The sequence below is a fragment of the Theropithecus gelada genome, chromosome 10 (assembly GCF_003255815.1).
Source record: "Theropithecus gelada isolate Dixy chromosome 10, Tgel_1.0, whole genome shotgun sequence".
In the NCBI taxonomy this organism is placed as follows: Eukaryota; Metazoa; Chordata; class Mammalia; order Primates; family Cercopithecidae; genus Theropithecus; species Theropithecus gelada.
In genome coordinates, this window is record NC_037678.1 from 3,768,017 (window position 1) to 3,789,563 (window position 21,547).

Sequence of the window (21,547 nt, forward strand, 5' to 3'; positions counted from 1 at the left end):
AAAGGCCAGGTCACCTACAAAGGGAAGCCGATCAGACTAATAGCAGAAACTCTACAAGCCAGAAGAGAAAGAATCAATATTCAACATTCTTAAAGAAAGAATTTTCAACCCAAAATTTCATATCCAGCCAAACTAAGCTTCATAAGCGAAGGAGAAATAAAATCCTCTCCAGACAAGCAAATGCTGAGGGATTTTGTTACCATCAGGTAACCTGCAGAGCTCTGCCCTGCAAGAACTCCCAAAAGAAGCAGTAAATATGGAAACGAAAAACCGGTACCAGTCACTGCAAAAACACACCAAAATATAAAGACCAATGACACTATGAAGAAACTGCATCAAGTAGTGTGCAAAATAACCAGATAGCATCATGATGACAAGATCAAATGCACACATAACAATACTAACTGTATATGTAAATGGGCTAAATGCCCCCAATTAAAAGACACAGACTGGCAAATTGGATAAGGAGCAAAGACCCATCAGTGTGCTGTATTCAGGAGACCCATCTTACACGCAAAGACACACACAGACTCAAAATAAAGGGAGGCAGGAAAATATACCAAGCAGATGGAAAGCAAAAAAAAAAAAAAAAAAAAGCAGGAGTTGCAATCCTAGTCTCTGATAAAACAGACTTTAAACTAACAAAGATCAAAAAAGACAAAGAAAGGCATTACATAATGGTAAAGGGAACAATTCAACAAGAAGAGCTAACTATTCTGAATATATTTGCACCCAATACCAGAGCACCAAGATTTATAAAACAAGTTCTTAGAGACCTACAAAGAGACTCAGACTCCCACACAATAACAGTGGGAGACTTTAACACCCCACTATCAGTATTAGATCAACAAGACAGAAAATTAACAAGGACATTCAGGACTTGAACTCAGCTCTGGACCAAGTGGACCTTGTAGATGTCTATAGAACTCTCAACTCCAAATCAACAGAATATACATTCTTCTCAGTGCCACATGGCACTTATTCTAAAATCGACCACATAATTGGAGGTAAAACACTCCTCAGCAAATGCAAAAGAACTGAAATCATAACAGTCTCTCAGACCACAGTGCAATCAAATTATAATTCAGGATTAAGAAACTCACTCAAAATCACATAATTTCATGGAAATTGAACAACTTGCTCCTGAATGACTTCTGGGTAAATAATGAAATTAAGGCAGAAATCAAGAAGTTCTTTGAAACCAATGAGAACAAAGAGACAACGTACCGGCATCTCTGGGACACAGCTAAAGCAATGTTAAGAGGGAAATTTATAGCACCAAATGCCCACATCAGAAAGCTACAAAGATCTCAAATCGACACCCTAACATCACAATTAAAAGAGCTAGAAGAGGCAAGAGCAAACTAATCCGAAAGCTAGCTGAAGATAAGAAATAACTAAGATCAGAGAAGAATTGAAGGAGATTGAGACACGAAAAACCCTCCAAAAAAATCAACAAATCCAGCAGCTAGATTTTTGAAAAAAAAATTAACAAAATGGATGGCTAGCTGGACTAGTAAAGAAAAAGGGAGAGAGGAATCCAAGAGACACAATAAAAAATGATAAAGGAGATATCAGCACTGACCCCACAGAAATACAAACTACCATCAGAGAATACTATAAACACCTCTATGCAAATAAACTAGAAAATCCTGAAGAAATGGATAAATTCCTGGATGCATACACCCTACCTAGACTAAACCAGGAAGAAGCTGAATCCCTAAATAGACCAATAACAAGCTCTGAAATTGAGGCAGATAGCCTACCAACCAAAAACAGCCCAGGACCAGACAAATTCACAGCTGAATTCTACCAGAAATACAAAGAGGAGCTGGTACCATTCCTTCTGAAACTATTCCAAACAAATAAAAAGGAGGGACTCCTCCCTAACTCATTTTATGAAACCAGCATCATCCTGGTACCAAAACCGGGAAGAGACACAACAAAAAAAGAAAACTGCAGGCCAATATCCCTGATGAACAGCAATGCGAAAATCCTCAATAAAACACTGGTGAACCGAATCCAGCAGCACATCAAAAAGCTTATCCACAATGATCAAGTAGGCTTCATCCCTGGGATTCAAGGCTGGCTCAACATATGCAAATCAATAAACATAATCCAAACATAAACAGAACCAATGACAAAAAAAACACATGATTATCTCAATAGATACAGAAAAGGCCTTTGATAAAATTCAACATCACATCCCTTCATGTTAAAAACTCTCAATAAACTAGGTATTAATGGAACATATCTCCAAATAATAAGAGCTATTTATGACGAACCCACAGTCAATACCATATTGAATGGGCAAAAGCTGGAAGCATTCCCTCTGAAAACTGGTACAAGACAAGGATGCCCCCTCTCACCACTCCTATTCAACACAGTATTGGAAGCTTTGGCCAGGGCAATCGAGCAAGAGAAATAAATAAAGGGTATTCAAATAGGAAGAGAGGAAGTCAAGTTGTCTCTGTTTGTAAATGACATGATTTTATATTTAGAAAACCCCATCAACTCAGCCCAAAAACTTCTGGGACTGATAAGCAACTTCAGCAAAGTCTCAGGATACAAAATCAACGTGCATAAATCACAAGTATTCCTTTACACCAACAATAGGCAAGCAGAGAGTCAAATCATGAATGAACTCACATTCACAACTGCTACAAAGAGAATAAAATACCTAGGAATACAGCTAACAAGGGATGTGAAGGACCTCTTCAAGAAGAACTATAAACCACTGCTCAAGGAAATAAGAGAGAACATAAACAAATGGAAAAACATTCCATCCTCATGGATAGGAAGACTCAACATCGTAAAAATGGCCATACTGCCCAAAGTAATTTATAGATTCAATGCTATTCCCATCAAACTACCATTGACATTCTTTGCAGAATTAGGAAAAACTATTTTAAATTTCATATGGAATCAAAGAAGACCCTGTATAGCAAAGACAATCCTAAGCCAAAAGAACAAAGCTGGAGGCATCACGCTACCTGACTTCAAACTATACTACAAGCCTACAGTAACCAAAACAGCATGGTACTGGTACCAAAACAGACATATAGACAAATGGAGCAGAACAGAGACCTCAGAAATACCACCACATATTTAAAACCATCTGATCTTCAACAAACCTGACAAAAACAAGCAATGGGGAAAGGATCTCCTATTCAGTCAATGGTGCTGGGAAAACTGGCTAGCCATATGCCCAAAACTACAACTGGACCCCTTCCTTATACCTTAAACAAAAATTAACTCAAGATGGATTAAAGACTTAAATGTAAAACTCAAAACCATAAAAACCCTAGAAGAAAACCTAGGCAATACCATTCAGGACATAGGCATGGGCAAAGACTTCATGATAAAAACACCAAAAGCAATTGCAACAATAGCCAAAATTGACAAATGAGATCTAATTAAACTAAAGAACTTCTGCAGAGCAAAAGAAACTATCATCAAAGTGAACAGGCAACCTACAGAATGGGAGAAAATTTGTGCAATCTATCCATCTGACAAAGGTCTAATATCCAGAATCTACAAGGAACTTAAATTTACAAGTAAAAAACAACCCCATCAAAAAGTGGGCGAAGGATATGAACAGATACTTCTCAAAAGAAGACATTTATGCACCCAATAAACACGAAAAAAAGCTCATCATCACTGATCTTCAGAGAAATGCAAATCAAAACCACAAAGATACCATCTCACGCCAGCCAGAATGGTGATTAAAAACTCAGGAAACAACAGACGCTGGCGAGGCTACAGAGAAATGGGAACACCTTTACGCTGTTCGTGGGAATGTACATTAGTTCAACCATTGTGGAAGACAATATGGCGATTTTCCAAGGATCTAGAACCAGAATTACCATCTGACCCAGCAATCCCATTACTGGGTATATACCCAAAGCAATATAAATCATTCTACTATGAAGACACATGCACACACATACGTTTACTGCAACACTATTTACAATAGCAAAGACATGGAACCAACCCAAATGCCCATCAATGATAGACTAGATAAAGAAAATGTGGTACATATACACCATGGAATACTATGCAGCCATAAAAAAGAATGAGATCATATCCTTTGCAGGGACATGGATGAAGCTGGAAACCATCATCCTCAGCAAACCACCAACACGGGAACAGAAAACCAAACACCACATGTTCTCACTCATAAGTGGGAGTTGAACAATAAGAACACATGGACACAGAGAGAGGAACAACACACACCAGCGAAAGAAGGGAACTTAGAGGACAGGTCAATAGGTGCAGCAAACCACCATGGCACACATAACCTATGTAACAAACCTGTGCATTCTGCACATGTATCCCGGATTTTTTCTTTTTATGGAGGAATAAAGGGAAAAAAAGGACAATCCAGTTATCTTCGTATACTGAAAGCGATGTGAACAGGGAACTGGACTCATCCAGCACAGTCCCACTTATTACAGCCAATGGGTAGAGGTTACAGAGAAAGCTATTCCAGTACAACCAAAAGGAAAACAATTTTTAAGACACTCTTGAGATACGATTGACTTACAAAAACATGTACCTACTTAATGTATACAACTTGATGAATTTAGAAAGAATTTTCTAAGCTATGCGATACAAGATGTTCTTGTTACTGGAAGTCTTTAGTGTTCGAACATCAGCATTTTGCCTATGTGAGAAGGACACTGAGAGAATTCAGATGTTAAGATCTGATGACTAGGGAATCAGAGGGAATGACCCTTTGAATACGGTTCAATCAGAGGGAATGACGCCATGAGTAAGGTTTTCAGTTTTCACAAGCTCTACCAGCTTCCTGTAGAACACCACGACAGTGAAATGTTAGTGGCCTGTGAACAAGCAGCTCTGTAGACAAATGTTAGGAAATGCGGCCTATCTTCTTTTGGTCATGGGGATCGATAATATGTATAAGCATCAAAAGGCTTTGAAAAGTACCTCCCGACAAAAAAAGAAATCACGACCTCAGCCTGTCATCTACCACATGGCTAACTTCCCTGTACTAACTGTTCCCCACCTCACTCCACTGCCTAAAGCAAAGAGCCGCACACAACGTGTCCCAATAAAATCTACTGTTGTTGAGACGTACTGTTCTCGGGTTGACTTCTGATGGAACTGGTTCTCCTTCAAGCCCTCACAGAATTTACCTAATCTTATTGGAAAGAATAACTTCATTCAGTGCTTAGAGAAGGGCAGTAAATTTCTTGAAAAGGACAGTTTTTGGCTGAGATAAGGGAAAGAATGAACACAGCTCCAGGCAGAGCTTACTCTTCAGTTTACCAAATTATTACCGAGCATGGCCCTGAGCCAGGCCCGGCACCAAGCCTAATCACTCCCCAGAGATACCCTCCAAACCACAGTGTACGGGAACGAGGCACAGGGCCACAGACAGCTTCAGTAGGGAGGCGCAGGGACAGCACTGCAGGCAGAGGAGGAGCTGCGGGCAGAGAGCAGGCAGGCAGCCGCAGCAGGAGGCCCACAGCAGGCTCCCAGGACACGCACAGCAGCCAGAGGGCCAGAGGCTTTGAACCCTATCCCAAGGGCGTGGGCGTGATTGTTAAAAAAAAAAAAACTGTAAGCCGGGAAATGACCCCACCTGCAGGATAAAATCCAATCTGCTTCAGGTTCCCAGAGCCCTCCCCTAGGCTGCAGCGGGATCCACCTGCCCATGGCACGCACCGGCACACCCCACGGGCTCCAGCCACTTCCGTCCACTCACCCCCGACTTACCAGCAGGCCTCCCCTCCACGCAGGCCCTCTCCCTCCATCTTCCATCCTTCCACCAGCCAAACCAGCCCCATCCACGGAGGTCCAGGCACCCGTCCCCTTCCTTTACCTCGCCTTAAAGCTGGAGTTCTCCCGTTCTGCCCGGTCTCTCGGCATGGATGAGCTGCCACAGGGCAGGGAGCACGACTCACAAATACATCTTGGTATCGTCAGTGCCCAGCACGAGGCAGATGCTTAAGAAACATTTTCCGAGTAAATGAGTGAACAAATCAATGAGCGAATGACTGAATTCATGAGGGAGCAAACAAGTGAATAAATTAGAAAGAGAAATGGCCACAGTCTTGTTAGAACGGCCCACCGACCTCTGAAGAATCTAGGAAGTCTGAAGCAGGGAAACCTTGGCAAATCAAACACAGGGGAAGTAGGATTGCGTGCTCTGAGAGAGACAGTATCCGAAGGTCCAAATAAATTACTGTGTGCCCAGGAGCACTTCAATTCAAAAACACTGATACAGAGGAAACGAAGGGCAAAGAGTAACCAAGTCAACAGCGGTTATCAAAGTGCACGGGGCCAGCAGGGAACCGCAGGGGCGAGCAAGACAGCACGACTGAACAAGCGACCGCCGCGCAGCTCCGATTAACACTGAGTCCTCGCCCCAGGGCTCACACTGTGGAAATACATAAGGAAGTGTTCAAGAGTTATGTGTCGGGGTCTGCCTCCCAGGTTAGTAATTACAATAAATAAAAAACAACATCAAAAACAAAACTGGAAACAACTTGAACACCCAAATAATAGAAAGTCTTCAGAAATGTTTCATCTACAAGCAGACAGAAGAAATGAATGTGTTTTGATGACTGTTACAAAGCCATTAACAATCATGTTTTCCAAGAAAGTTAGTGTCATAGGAAAAGACACTATTTAAAATAAGTAAAAATACACCGGGTATGGTGGCTCACGCCTATATTCCCACCACTTGGGAGGCTGAGGTGGGTTCACCTGAGGTCAGGGGTTCGAGACCAGCATGGCCAACATGGTGAAACCCCGTCTCTGCTAAAAATACAATAAATAAACAAACAAACAAACAAATAACCAGTGTGGTGGCGGCTGCCTGTAATCCCGGCTATTCGTGAGGCTGAGGCAGGAGGATCCCTTGAACCCAGAAGGCAGAGGTTGCAGTGAGCCGAGATCACACCATTGCACTCCAGCCTGGGCAAAAGAGCGAGACTCCATCTCAAAAAAAAAAAAAAAAAAATTAAAAGTTAAATAAATAAAAATAGATATATAATTAGATAAGATACACTGCTTGATCTCAAGTCTATGTGAAAAGGAAAACACACACATACAACCCTCCCAAAAAGACAAAGAAGATAAGCTTTGGTAACATCCTGGGGAAACCAGGGTGGTAGTTCACACGGGTTTTTATCTTTCTTCCTGAGACTGGTCTTGGGAGGTTGCACAGCAGGCAGGAGAGCCTGTGCCCAGTGGACTCAGACATTCCTATAAGTTTGAGCCCTGGCTCTGTGCCGTCAGAATCTTGGAACACCGGGCGTGTTTCTTAACCCCTTCAAGCCTCGGTTTCCTCATCTGTCAAACAGGAATAAAAAGAGCGTCCGCTTCACAGGACTACTGTGACAAATGATCAAGAAAATGCACGTCAAGGGCTCCACACCCCACACCTGGCACGTAGCAAGCGTTAAAATACATTAGATTCTATTATTATTACTCTCAGTAGTTGCTAAATTTCAAACACTGAACGTCTGTAATTTTAAATCATATTGAAGAATAGTAAAGATGAACAAAAGTAAATATTCTATAAGAAGATAAGGCAGGCCGGGCACGGTGGCTCAAGCCTGTAATCCCAGCACTTTGGGAGGCCGAGACGGGTGGATCACGAGGTCAGGAGATCGAGACCATCCTGGCGAACACAGTGAAACCCCATCTCTACTAAAAAATACAAAAAAAAACTAGCCAGGCGAGGTGGCGGGTGCCTGTAGTCCCAGCTACTCGGGAGGCTGAGGCAGGAGAATGGCGTAAACCCGGGAGGCGGAGCTTGCAGTGAGCTGAGATCTGGCCACTGCACTCCAGCCTGGGCGACAGCGCCAGACTCCGTCTCAAAAAAAAAAAAAAAAAAAAAGATAAGGCTGGTGCTCCTGCCGCGCCGGCCCATGGGTGAAGAGGCCGGGGTGTGCACTGACTATGCCAGGGCTGCGGAAAGGCAGAAAAACCAGCAGCAACTTTCTGTCCCCACCAAGGCTCCGGGAAGGAGTGCCAGGGCTCGGCCTCCAAACCACGCCACCTGCCCAAATACTGTCTGCATTTTTGGTCTGATTTCTTGTCCGTAAGGTGCCCCTGCTTTGGTGGAACACCCTGCCCCAGTCCTGGGCAGAGGAGGTGGCTCAACCTCTGGTACCCAGCACAGACAGGATACCTTCTCGCAGCTATTCTGGCCCCTGAAGGCTCCCACCCCCAGCCACATCCCCAGCAGAATCCATTACTTGTTCCTGTTTCCACAGAACTTCTGACATATGCTTAGGGGCCCTAACCCTTCCTGGCTCTACCGTAATTACCTGCGGCAGATCCGTTTCTCCACCGAAGCGGAAGCCTTCGGGTCCTCTGTGCCTCGCCTGGTAGGAGCTCACTACATATTTTAATTGAATGAAATAATCAGAAATAATTTTCACTATTATTAAAGCATTCTTCTTCTACCCCGGGAACATGGAAAAGCCAATAAAAAGTTAAAGTAAAAACAAGATTTCTCTCTCTCAAGAGCAGTCACCCGTTCTTAAATTTGCCAAAGCAAATTTAAAATCTCACTGAAGATAACTGTAAATTAAATGCTGCATACTAAAGATCAAAAACTGACTTTGCTAAATAGATCTTATTCTTTAATATTTGGCTTAGGTAATAGGGACAGAATTTTCAAGCACAGAAGCCCCAAGCCTAGAAAAGTTTTAATGACCTCTGATGGAACGGGCACACACAAGGAAATCTGTGTCTTACGAATTCAATACACACTTTATTGAGGAAATAACCGTGAATCAACGGAAGAAAAGAGTGTACTTTAGTGAAGTATTTAATGGTCTGATCTGGAAGGTCATTAAAGTAAAGCAAGACGCAAATGAAACGCAGTGGCCTGCATACAGAAAGGCCTGCAGAGCCGCCTGGGAAACGAAGAGCGGACCGAGGGGAAGCGGCGGCTGCGTGAATCACCTCGCGGGCAGCTCCGGACACGACAGACTAACAGGAAGAGATCACACACACCACGAGGATCAACTGCAGCCTGGGAAGAGTCAAAAGAAGCATCAAACGGCTTGAAAGATCCAAAGCAAGAAAAGATAAATGCGAACATTAAGTCAAAACAAGCAAGATTTTGCCCATCGAGCCAGACCAAAGCCACACACAGCCAGCAGAAAGGTGGCAGTCCCTGCAGGGGTGGGCAGAGTCCCTGCAGGGGTGGGAAGAATGGCTGACGAGGCTGTGAGGCCAGGCAGCCCACAGTGTGACCGAGCCGTGGGAGCCCCAGAGCCTGCACACTTCGAATGCCAGCCTCACATCTGGGCCGCCGTCATCCCCACAATTCATGGGTGCTCCGTGTCTCCTCAGCACCACAAGCCCGCCCAAACAGCCTCCATCCTTGTGCCTGCTGTGCCCACAGGGTGTGCAGAGAAGCCAGCGCTGGTGCCAGGGAACGAGCAGGCAGGAGGAGGCAGCGGCAGGGAAGAAGCTGCCACCAGATCAAGAAACGGCATGAGGGAGCTCCAAACAGCCACAGCTCAGAGCACAGCTAATTCACCTGCTGCTGAATTTCAAAGTGTCACCCCCACGTCACTTCCAGCCCTACAGCAGGATAATCACAAAGCACCAGAAGCCCGATTAACCTCCCCAAAGAGCAGCTCTGATCATTCCACTCCCTGCCCAGAACCTTCCGGGGCTCCCAACTGCACACAGAACAAAGACTTCCAGACCTTGGCAACCGCCTGGACCAATTCCTGGATTTTAGCGATGGGGAAACTGAGGCTACAGCGGGATTAAGCGGCTGAACGGTCTGAGGGTGGCAGCGGCAGGATCCGAGCCCGGGATCTCAGCGCCTCCTCTCTGTCTCCAGTGGCTTTCTCACGGCACCACAGCGGCCTCAAATCGAATACCTTCACCTGGCAGGCCAGACCTTCCAAGAACTGACCCCGGCTGCATTTTTGGCTTTTCCTACCACTGCCTTCTTCTGAAACTGTCAGTCCTGCAGGGCGAGACTGGATGCTGGCTCTGACACATTTGGCCTCGAGTGCTGGCTCCACTAGCTGGGCGACCCTGAGCCAGACGCTGAGCTTCTGTAAGTCTCTAGGAATCGCAGAGGGACTGCACACAACGCGCTCAGCACACAGCTCCATACATCATTGTGACTGTTGCTACTGCTGCCGCCCTCGCCACTCAGACGCCGCTCTGCCTCCTCCCCTCAACTCTCCGCTTAAGTGAGTCCCTCCCTGGGAGAGTCTTGCCCCATCTCCTACTATGGAAATCACCTCCACGAGATAAGATGCCCCCACAAATGCCAGCCCTTAGAAGCTACACAACTCAAGTACTCATCACCGTCCGGCACAGGGCCTGGCAAGGCAGGTACCTACTCGTGTCTGATGGATGAATGAAGAGATGGGAACCTAGCTTTCTTGTCACCTACGTCTCTCTGCTGGTTCCACCCCACCCCAGAATCTGTCCCTGACAGTTCCTCGCCACTCCGTCCAATGGGTCTTCCTGACCAGGCCACTGACGGGCACCACAGCCTGTCCACATGGCCCAGTCACCACCCAGTGCCTGCATCTGGCCAAAACAAGCCTCACCAAATATCCAATGCCCACTGTCCCCTGCCCACAGGAACCTGAGGCCAGTCTGCTGCCCTGCACCCAGGGTACTTGGTAATCAGCCTGTCCTGGATGACAGCCGTGTGATGGACTCTGACACACAGCCTGGCCTGTGCCAGCCACGCTCCCCAAAGTAAGCCCAGTCTCTTTAATCATCCTGCACGTAAGGGTTCAGACTCGCAGCAGCCCAGCTGCCCCCAAAGTACTCACATGAGGACAGAAGGACGGATTTGATGTCCCCTATCTTCCAGGAGGCATCTGAGTCCTTAATGGAAGAGTGTATCACCAAGGGGCGTCTAGAAGGGTCAAAAGCAGAGCTATCTATTCATTTGATTCTAAGAATAAAAACTCTCCGATTTTGTAATTATTGTTTAAAAAGACAAAAAACTCCTCCCGAAGGTTAACTATCCGCCTGTTCTTCTGCATGAGGAATACGTGAGGTGGGGGTTGTGCAGTGGTGTGAATGTACCACAAGCCGCTGAACTGTTCACCACAAAACAGTTTATCGTCTGTTATTTGAACTGCACCTCAAGTTTTTAAAACAATTTTTACTTAAAAATTTGATGATTTTATGCCATTTTGACACTCGTAATAAAAGATGATTATGCCTATATACTAAATCTCACCTGTTCTCATGCTCTCCTATATACATTTTTCTTTTTCTTTTTTTTTTGAGTGAGAAAAGGGGCACATCACACTAATATGTTTTCATTTGCATTTTTAAAAGAATGGAGTGGAGTGAGAAATACATTAACATGTCTATATAAATCTACTTGAATATGCGCGGAACACTGCTGAAAGGAGACAGAAAGAGAAGGGTGGCTCACGGAGCAAAGCAGATTTATTTGTCAGGCTGCAAGCCCTGAGGAACCCTTGTAAATGTTTTCACTTTGTATAATGTAGCTTTTCCCATTAGAAACACAGGTAAATAGAGTAGAAATCAATGTTACCAGTTCCTAAACTGCAAGTGGTGAGCCCCGAGCATCTCTCCCTCCTCCAGAACACCCCGGAACACGGCTTCTGTGTGCATGAGCTGATGTGACACGGTTTGAACACTCTCAAACAAGTCTACATTTTCATCAAGCATATAAATGAAATTTTGACTTAGATAAGCAATTTTAATAAGAATTTTAACTAGCCCGGGCGCGGTGGCTCAAGCCTGTAATCCCAGCACTTTGGGAAGCCGAGACGGGCGGATCACAAGGTCAGGAGGTCAAGACCATCCTGGCTAACCCGGTGAAACCCCGTCTCTACTAAAAAAAAATACAAAAAAAAAAAACTAGCCAGGCAAGGTGGCGGGCGCCTGTAGTCCCAGCTACTCGGGAGGCTGAGGCAGGAGAATGGCGTAAACTCGGGAGGCGGAGCTTGCAGTGAGCCGAGATCCGGCCACTGCACTCCAGCCTGGGCGACAGAGCCAGACTCCGCCTCAAAAAAAAAAAAAAAAAAAAAGATCATTTTCAAAACATTATACAACCATTAAAAATGATGGTTATGAAGATTATAGCAGCATGGGAGAGGCTGATGATGCAATATTAACTGGAATAAAAGGACAACAAATGCCATCTACAGCTTCATGGCCTCCATGGAAAACCTGGGTGGGAAGGGCACACAGGAAAAAGACGGTAAGAGCCCAGCAGCCGGGCAGAGCTCCATGCTAACCACTCCACAGATGGCCTCATCACGACTCCCAAGCACTATGGAGGCCTCTGTCATTACCCCATTCTACAAATGAAGACACTACCCAGGTGGTAGATGTGGGGAGGGCTGGATAAACACGGGTTACTGCCGCTGCAGAGGTGCAGTGCCAAGCAGTGCCAGCGTGTCATCAAGCAAATGGCTTTGTCACACAGACGCACGCGTGTGCTTCTTCCTTCTAACATCAAACCCACTGTGCCTCCCAATCAGCTCCAAGCAAAGCAGCACTGGAGCCTCAGAGCAGACAGGACAGAAGTCCTCAGCACGGGCTGACAGGCTCCACAACACCGACAAGCAGGAGAGTTGGCATCACCATCATTCCCACCACCATCATCATAGTCATCATCACCATCACCATCACCATCACCACCATTACCACCATTACCACCATCATCACCATCATCACCACCATCATCATCACCACCACCATCACCACCACCACCACCATCACCACCATCACCACCATCACCACCATCACCACCACCACCACCATCACCACCATCATCACCACCATCATCATCACCATCACCACCATCACCACCACCACCACCATCACCACCATCACCACCATCACCATCACCACCATCATCACCACCATCACCACCATCATCACCAGCACCATCACCACCATCACCACCACCACCACCACCATCATCACCATCACCACCACCACCATCACCACCACCACCACCATCACCACCATCACCATCACTCCCACAATCACCATCACAATCAATACTAATCCCTGAAGCCCTGAATTCTAAAAGGGAACAATCTTGCTACTGTTGATCCCCCATCGTTCCATGCTCGTGGTGAATTCTAATTGCTCACCACTCTCTTCCACCTTTCCTTAAAGAAATCCTCTTCCCTCTAACTTCACCTATAAAGTGTCTACAGGATGCACCTGTAGAATCTGCAGTTGCACAGGAAGAATTTGCGGTCACAGAACCTGCCAATCCTCTTACAAAATATACCAAAATTCTAGAGTATCCAGGCCATGCCTGGGGAGGAGCAAAGCCCTATTTGCTCTGCACACATTTGCTCGGCCAGCCCTGTGAAGTGGTTGACCCTCCCCTCCTCGTATCACCAAACCCAATTCCTTAATTGTATCTACTCGGGTCTGACTGGCTGAAGATCAGGACTATTCTACCCACTCCAGACCCAGGTGGGACCCACCAGCCACAGACGTCCCACCTCTGCCCCTCAGGCTCCATCACTCTGTCCTCAGGCTTACAACCCACCACCATACCCAGAGTCCCCAGAAAGTCAAAGGTACATTATCACATTTTTCTAAGTTAACACATTTTTAGATCCTTTTTTGGCTTGATTTTTTTTTTTTTTCCAGCTCAGTCTTACATGTCAGTTCTAATGGCCTGTGGTCAATCACTTGAACCTGGGAGGCGGAGGCTGCAGTGGGCCAAGATCAAGCCACTGCACTCCAGCTGGGCGACAGAGCGAGACTCCATCTCAAAATAATAAACAAAAAAAAAATGAAAAATAAATAAATAGAAAAAGAAGAAGGACGGAAAGACATTAAGGAACCAGAAATGGGGGAAGGGGGTTGACAGACACACACATCAATCTCTGTGAATAGAAAACACAGTTGGCTGCCTAAGCGATATCCAACCTGTCCCACCTCTCTATTTCCAGAATCCCAGTTTGAAAGTGTCCATGGCCAGCCCACAGGCTTACCACCAGGAGCGGCCATGCGGCCTGGCTGTGAAGGGAACCCTGCTCTCCCAGTGAGAAGACGCTGCCCTGGTGATGGCTCCTCCCATCACCCCATGGTGACGACAACCCCTTTAGAGCCGTGAGGAAGAGGCCCAGTGACTTGGAGCTTAGCTCCTGAGGACATCACCGAGCCAGCGAACCAGTGCCAACAGCTACCTGCCTCCAGGCATCTTGCTGAGAAACTTAACCCCTATTTGCTCAAAAGTCCTTGTGTCTGCTTTTCTGTTACCTACAGCAAAAACGCATCTTCACGGAAAGCCCTGGATACAAGGCACCCTGTGTCAACTGGAAAACCAGCGATGCCCCACTCACCACTCAAGAACACGGGGAAGGAAAGAAAGAGACTGACCGCTGGTGGCTCAATTAACTCTGCCAGCATTTCCTGAGAATGTGCCATGCGTGTGCCAGTCACTGGAACAGGAGGACGAGTGACTCCAGCCACGGCCCAAAAGAAGCTCACAGTCTAATGGGCAGAGGGACACAAACTCATACTCTCTCGGAGGAAACCATAATGGGAGCTAAGTTACAAGAAGAAAACGTTGTACAGCGCAAGGAGCAATGAGTTCCTGGGGATCCTGCCACAGTCGCCCTACTTTCCTTCTTCTATCCCTCGCACAGAGAAAACACACACCACAGTCCCACAATTGCTCAAGTCTCTATTCAATATCCTCACCTACAAAAGAAATTATAAGAGAAAAAAAGATAAACATGTAACAGATAAGTTTTTAAGGCGGCTCCTTTAAAACCATCCCAAAGACTTATAAACTCTCTTTTAGCATTTGCTTTGAATATTACAGACTAAAAATCACCATTCGACAGAAACAAATCACCTGAAGGAACAGAGAAAGGTTTCCTATTAAACTGAAGATTACGCTACTATGGATAGTAAATAAAATTCTCAATTTTCACCAAATCATATCTAATTTGGTTATTTTAAGCCGAGTGACATCACATGTACTTCAAATACCACATCGAGCAGGGAAAACATCGCCCAGAAAAAAGGATGCCGGCAATGCCATGAAAGGGGGGAGCCAGCGTGTTCATCTGAGGCTCTCGCATGCCCTGCCTGAAGCCCAGATCGTTCTGCAGACGAAACGGCCGCTGAGAGCAATTTCTGCTAGTGCGCTCTGAAGGACTGGTAAGAACCGATTAAGAGGGAATAAATTAGAGGGAAAAAGCAAGCACAACTCTAGTTAATACAGCATGTGGAAACAGTGGCAATTTTGGTTTGCTGGTTTTATTATCTTTTCCATTTCTCTAACTTTCAATAACATTTCTGTTAACGATGATCACAGAAACCCTTTAGTGACAAAACGAGCAGAGGAAAGAAACAGGCGCAGCTCCTGTCGTAAGTGGGAACACACGAGCAAAAGCGGGCCACGGCCTGGGGCAAGCGTGGAGGGAAAGCAGAGGAGCAGTGCTGTGGGGGAAGCCACGGAGGGGAAAACGCAAACCCACAGCCACACGGTTGGAAAAGCCCATCCTTGGCTCAAGGAGGTACCATCGCATTATTGCTGAGCTGCCACTGGATGGTAGTGTCACTTACTTACCTAGTAAATTTAAGAAACAAAGGAAAACCAGAGACAGAGGACCATGTATGCCCCAAAGGAAGGTGAGAAAAGTCTAGCTGAAGAGTCAGCGAACCATCAAATGGCAAGTGGCTACCATGTGACACTCACTGCAGGGGACTTGAGGACAGAGCAGGGCCAGCAAGGATCTGCGTGTGGCTGGGTCACTGCACGCACAGAAGGGCTGTGCGAGCGGGAGTTTGTTCCCTCCGCCCCGGGGCCTCTGCACTGGGCAGTTCTAGGTGGCCAGGGGGCTGCCTTCCTTGAGAAAGCCCTTCCCTGATGAGACTCCAGGACAAGGCCGAGTTAGCCAGAGCTTTCATCTTCGTCCCTCACTTTATTCTCTTCTGAGGCTGTGCTTGCCTTTCAGTAAGCATGCTGGACACACACAGGCACTTTCAGTAAGCACGCGGGACATACACAAGCACGCACAAGTGTAAGCAGGCTGGACACACACAGGCACGCGCAAGTGTAAGCACCCCCCACCCATAAGGCCAACGTGCCCTGCTATGTTAACACAACACAGGCTGCAAGGACAGCGCCTGACCACTAGAGGGCGACGCTGGACACCGACGGCCGGGTCGCGGGAACCAAGCATCCTCCTGGCCTCGGCTCCTGGCACCTGGCCCCAGCTCCCACACCAGAAGCCAGGATCTCCAACAAGGCCCACAGGAGAGAAAACCACCCCCGTTCCTCGGGCCTCCAACAGCACCGAGACTGACCACTGTCTACACTAACCAGAAATGTGTGACCTGGAGGCTGGGAGCCCAGCCCGGGGTGACCCTGGTTCCCAGCCAGCTCTGCCCTCACTGTGGGGCTGGAGGGCAGCCGCCTGCTTAACCTTGTCTCAAGCTCCTCAGCGGTAAACCAGCGATAAGGCCAGCAATCTGGGGCACACAGGAAGGCGGTGGGGATACAGAGCGGGGTCTGGTGACTGGTAACATCATCTCTACGGCACAGTGCCCAGCACAGAGTAAAGGCCCCCAACGGCTGTACCTATGTCATTATTTAAATACACGCTTTCCCTGGCTCTCTGTTTCATAAGGACATGATTTTGTCTCCCCAGTGAAATGCCATCTCTGGAGTGTGTTCTGATTTCTGTGTCTATCGGCTATTCCCCGTCCCTACAGACCCCAGGCTCTAAACTATGGGGGTCCTGGCTCTCGCCTTCTCGCCAGTCTACCCAGCTCCAGATCCCATTAGCCCCCGACTCATGCAGCCCACCCCACCCACATCCCCAGCCCATGGCCTCCACTCTTGCCCCCTAGTCTCCCACCCTACTCTGACCCTCCCCCAACCCCTCCCAAGAGCTCCCCAAGGACTCTGCCTAGTCCATGGCCACTGGCAACACCTGCTCAGAAGCAGCCATCAGCTCTTCCTGCCACAGAATAGCAACCACTTTCCCATGCTCTGCACCACGCTTTACTCCCTCGGTTCAAAACCTCCCAGAGGCTTCATGCTGTGCTCAAAGTAAAAGCAGAGCTCCTTCTCCTGGACTTCTCAGCCCTGGGGACCAGGTCCCTGCCTGCCTCGCAGGCCTCTCCCCACACCCCACTCAGCCACCAGGCCAGAGCCTCAGCAACCCCTCAAGCACATGAAGCTCTACTGCCCGCAGGACCTTTGCACCTCTGGGCCTGTCCCTAGAATGCTCGTGCCCCCTCTTCAAATGCCTGCCTCCATGCAGATCTCACCCCAGAAGCAGCCAACTGCAGAGAAGCTCCAGTCTCTACCCTCCACGTGCCTTGACTCTCCCCAGATGCTCCCTGATGGTTGTGGGGTTACTGAGCGAGTTCCGTCTGTCTCCTCACATGAGAATGTCAGCTCCTTGAGGGCAGGGCCCTTGCAAGCCTGGCTGCCGATCCCTCCCCACTGCCCACAACCACAGCAGGTGCCCAACAGAGCCTGGATGAATGAGTGACTCCACAAGAATTCCCGCCGACCTTCACAAGGACCCTACAGGGCAGGTCTCCTGACCCCTCTACAGCTGACGAGACAGGGAGGTTCAGCCACTTCATGAGTAAGGACACGGCCAGCCATCACACTGAGAGTCTACCCCAAGGCCACACCTGCTTCCTCCTGTCACCAACGGCCCAGGCCCCTTCAGGGCTGCCCTCCCGCCATGGACACCAAGGGGGCATCTACTCATATTAGTACTCCCGAGGTGTACGGCTCCAAACTTCTGTTCATGCCCTCCCAACCCCCAAACCCCCTCTCCTGCTGACCTCCATCTATCAGCACACTCTTATACAGCCCAGACTGGGTGCTCACCCCTCGGGGGAAGTGGAACACGGCCGTGGCCTGGCCCCACTCCTTGACAGAAGCGTGGTCATGCCTTCTGTCCTACTGTTTGAAAGCCTTGAGGGCCAGAGCTGAGCTCCACACACAGTTTGCCCTCCAAGGCCCCACTGGGGGGCTCTAGATGGCGGGCTCTAGACGGCCCTCAGGAAACTGCATGTACTGCAGGCTACCAAATCACACTACCATTTACCAGACACACGTGACCAACATGAGTGTCATTTTCTGGGGCTTCAAAGTAGGCAATCTTTGTGTGAGTAAATATTGAGCCAATGCTAAGAGCAAAATGAGCTGTTAAGTTCTATTTGCTACTTTCATCCCCAGGCTCATAACAGAGTGTAAGCTAAACAAAGAGAAACAGCACTCCGCTGGACAGTGATATTCCGCAGGTACACTCATTTCTGTAGGCACTCCTCACATCGGTGGTTTGCTTCTCCAACATTGGCAAATATTTGCCACTTATGTCTTTCATGTAATGTGAAGACAGTACATTCCACGGTCTTCCAAAGCTATCTCAACTGCCTTATAAAAACAGACAATTTACTGGCGATGTTTTCTCTTGCTACTAAATGCAAATGCAGTAATCGTTTAACTTTGAAAGCTCTGCATTGAGCTTTTTGGTTTTAGATGTGATATTTACATAGAATTATAAAGAAAGAGAAAAACCCACAGTCCCCTCAACCTAACAAAATAACCTGATTTTTACACGGTAAAATCTAGCCCTACATACTCCCATCTTCCCACAAGTCTTGAAAGCTTTACTTTTAAGTATGATTTTAATTTCCAAAAGTTGCTTCAATTACAAAGTCCTCCAGAATGTTCCAGGTGGGTACTCAGAGCCTGGCCCAGCACAGGGTTCCCATCAGGCAAATCTTGCTTTCATCAGCTGTCTCTCCGCCACCTGCCTATTGCTGGAAACCACAGGACACAACCAGGACAACATCTGTAAGTCACCTGACTCGTCAATGACTACAAAAGTGACCATATACGTCAGCAGCGCAAAAATCAAGTGAGAAGATAAAAAGATAAAAAGGCCAGTTCAAATGAACATAACAACCACCATAAAAATAACTAACATTTTTGAGTGTTTAGTATGTGCTAGGCACTCTCTTAAGCATGTTATACGTACTATCTCATTCAAACTGCAAAATGAGCACTGCTTTCGTCATGCCTATCACGCAAACAAGAACTCTGAGATGCAGGATCATCACCAAGCTGGCTCAAGGTCACGTGGCGAGTAACCAGTGGAGCCAGCTCTCCACACAGGCAGCCTGGCTCCAGGATCTGCTCTCCTAGGTGCAACGTGGTTCTGCATCCCCGTGCCACCCTGGAGGCACGAGAGCCAGCAGAGAAGGGGCGCTGGCATGCTAGGAGAGGAAGTGGCTAATACATCAACTACAAGACTCTACTCCCGCAAGCACGACCTACCTTCATCTCCTGTCTTGGTGGGTGACACTTCCACCTACCCGGTGCTCTAGCCGAAATCACAGAGTCATCCCCCACACTGCCTTCTCGCCTCACCCATGGCTAGGGATGCTCTGTGAGCGTCACCATCACAGAAGGAGGTTCAGGTTCCTGAAGAAACGTTCTCGAGTTGTTTGTAATAATAGCAAGTTAGGAATAACCTGTCTGCCCATCCGCAGGGGCTGGTGCAGTCAAGTGGGGCACGTCCATAGGATGGCATGTTACAGGGCACTCCAAAGACTAAGGCGGTTCTCCACATACACCACGGGAAAATATATCATTCCTTTAAAAAGTGAGGTGCACAACCCTTACCGTGCAAGGGGAGAAAGAAAAACACCGTAGAAATGCACAGACCCCAGAGCGTCCCTCTACAGAACACTTCATCACCAAAGGAAAAAGGGGAGCTCTTCGGCGCAAAGAGCTGGCAGACGCCACCTCAGCCAAGTGATCGGAGTCCACGTCAATGCGAGGACCCACCAGCACCACGTGCCCCACTGTGATGACCAGGAAGAACACAAATCCCTTCAGGGATGTTCCTGCCAAAAATTATCAACCAGAATCTCACCGTGGGCAAACACTAGACAAGCACAAACCAAGGGACATCCCACAAAAACACTGGCCTGTGCTCTGCTAAAGTGTCAAGATCGAAACGCAGAGACAGGCAAGGCTGCTGCTCCAGGCTGATGGAGAAGACAGAAGCGTGACACCCAAATGGAACGCGTGGTTCCCCACTGGAGTCTGAGCTAAGAAAAAAACAGAGAAAGGACGTTACGGGGACGACTGGCAGAATGCGACTATGGACTGCGGATTATAATAATAAAAGTGTAAAATAGTACTGTGTCAATGTTCAATTTCCTGATTTTGACACCCGTGCTGTGATGATACTGAGGGAATGTCTTTGTGCTTAGGAAATAGGCAGCGAAGGTTTTAGAGGTAAAGGGATGTATCTCCAACTGACTCTCAAATGGTTCAGAAATATATATATATATACACACACACACACACACACACAAAAACAGGCACACACATGCAGAACGGTAACGGGCAAATGTAAACAACTGGTGATTCTGGGTGCAGAGCATATGGGAGTTGTTGGCACTATCCTTGCCAACTGTTCTGCAAGTTTGAATTGCATCAACATAAAATGTTTAAAACAACACATGCATGGGCCATCACTGGAAGGAGACACCTGGAACTGTGGAAAGGAAGGGAAGGTGGAGGCTGGGACAGGCCTCATTTTCACACAGACCCTGCTGTGCTGTGTCATGTTATAACACATGCAAGTGTTGCTGTTTCAAAAAAACAAACATAAGGAAGAAACAACCACCCGCTTTGAGAACGCTACGCAGAGCTGTGTCCTCCTTGCCAACAGACCTGCCAAGAGCCCTCCCCAGCCTCGGGAACACAGCTCCAGCCGTGCCCTCTGAACCGCTGCTTCTGCCCAGAAACCCTCTCCCTACCCTGGGCCTGAGCATGAAGGCCCAGATGCTGCGAGCTCCTGCATGGCCCCTGCACAGCTCCTGCGTGGCTCCCGGCAGCCCATCCGCGTGCGCCACTCGCCACCTCCTGGCCAAGCCACGCGTTGCACCTCCGGCTCTCAGAGTGCCACAGTGACGCTGGCCGTAACTGTCTGATACAGGTTTGTCCCCCCAGTGAAGCAATCTCATGACCAAGGCCACATTCCAGTCCTCCCGAGAGCTCCAGCATTTAGCAAACGCCTAGCCAGAGTGGCGCTCCACAAAGATGAGATACGGAAAGGAAGGACGTGAATTCAGCAGGAATGCCACCAGAAGAACTCAAAGCAAGTGCGTTCCACAGAGCCTGGCCACGGCAGTCCACAGGGACACTGCGTGTGCCTGGAAGCAACTTGCACAGGAAGAGTCACGCTGGTGACTGTGCTCTGCCCTGCGGGCCTGCCCCTCTGCCCCAGCCTCACCCTTGCCCCTTGCAGGGCTCACAGCCTGTCACCCTCTGATGACTGCCAGCCCCAGGGCAGGAAGGTGCAAAACCAGCAGATCGAGTTGATGGTCACCAGCGCTGCGCCCCCATGAGCCACTGTCTTCAGAATACTATGACCAACAAGGATGTCCACCTGGCCAGCCTCGAAAGGCTCACCAAGGGCGGCAATAATGAAGACTGCAATTGGGACAACAAGAAAACAGAATGGGCCAGGCGCGGCGGCTCACGCCTGAAAGCCCAGTG

General features: G+C 47.9%; 1 protein-coding gene across 3 annotated transcripts in view; it reads right to left on the bottom strand.

The window, feature by feature from the left end:
• The window catches only part of TBC1D22A (TBC1 domain family member 22A), a 408,925-nt gene that overhangs the window by 351,307 nt on the left and 36,071 nt on the right, over positions 1-21,547 (bottom strand). The window lies entirely within an intron of this gene.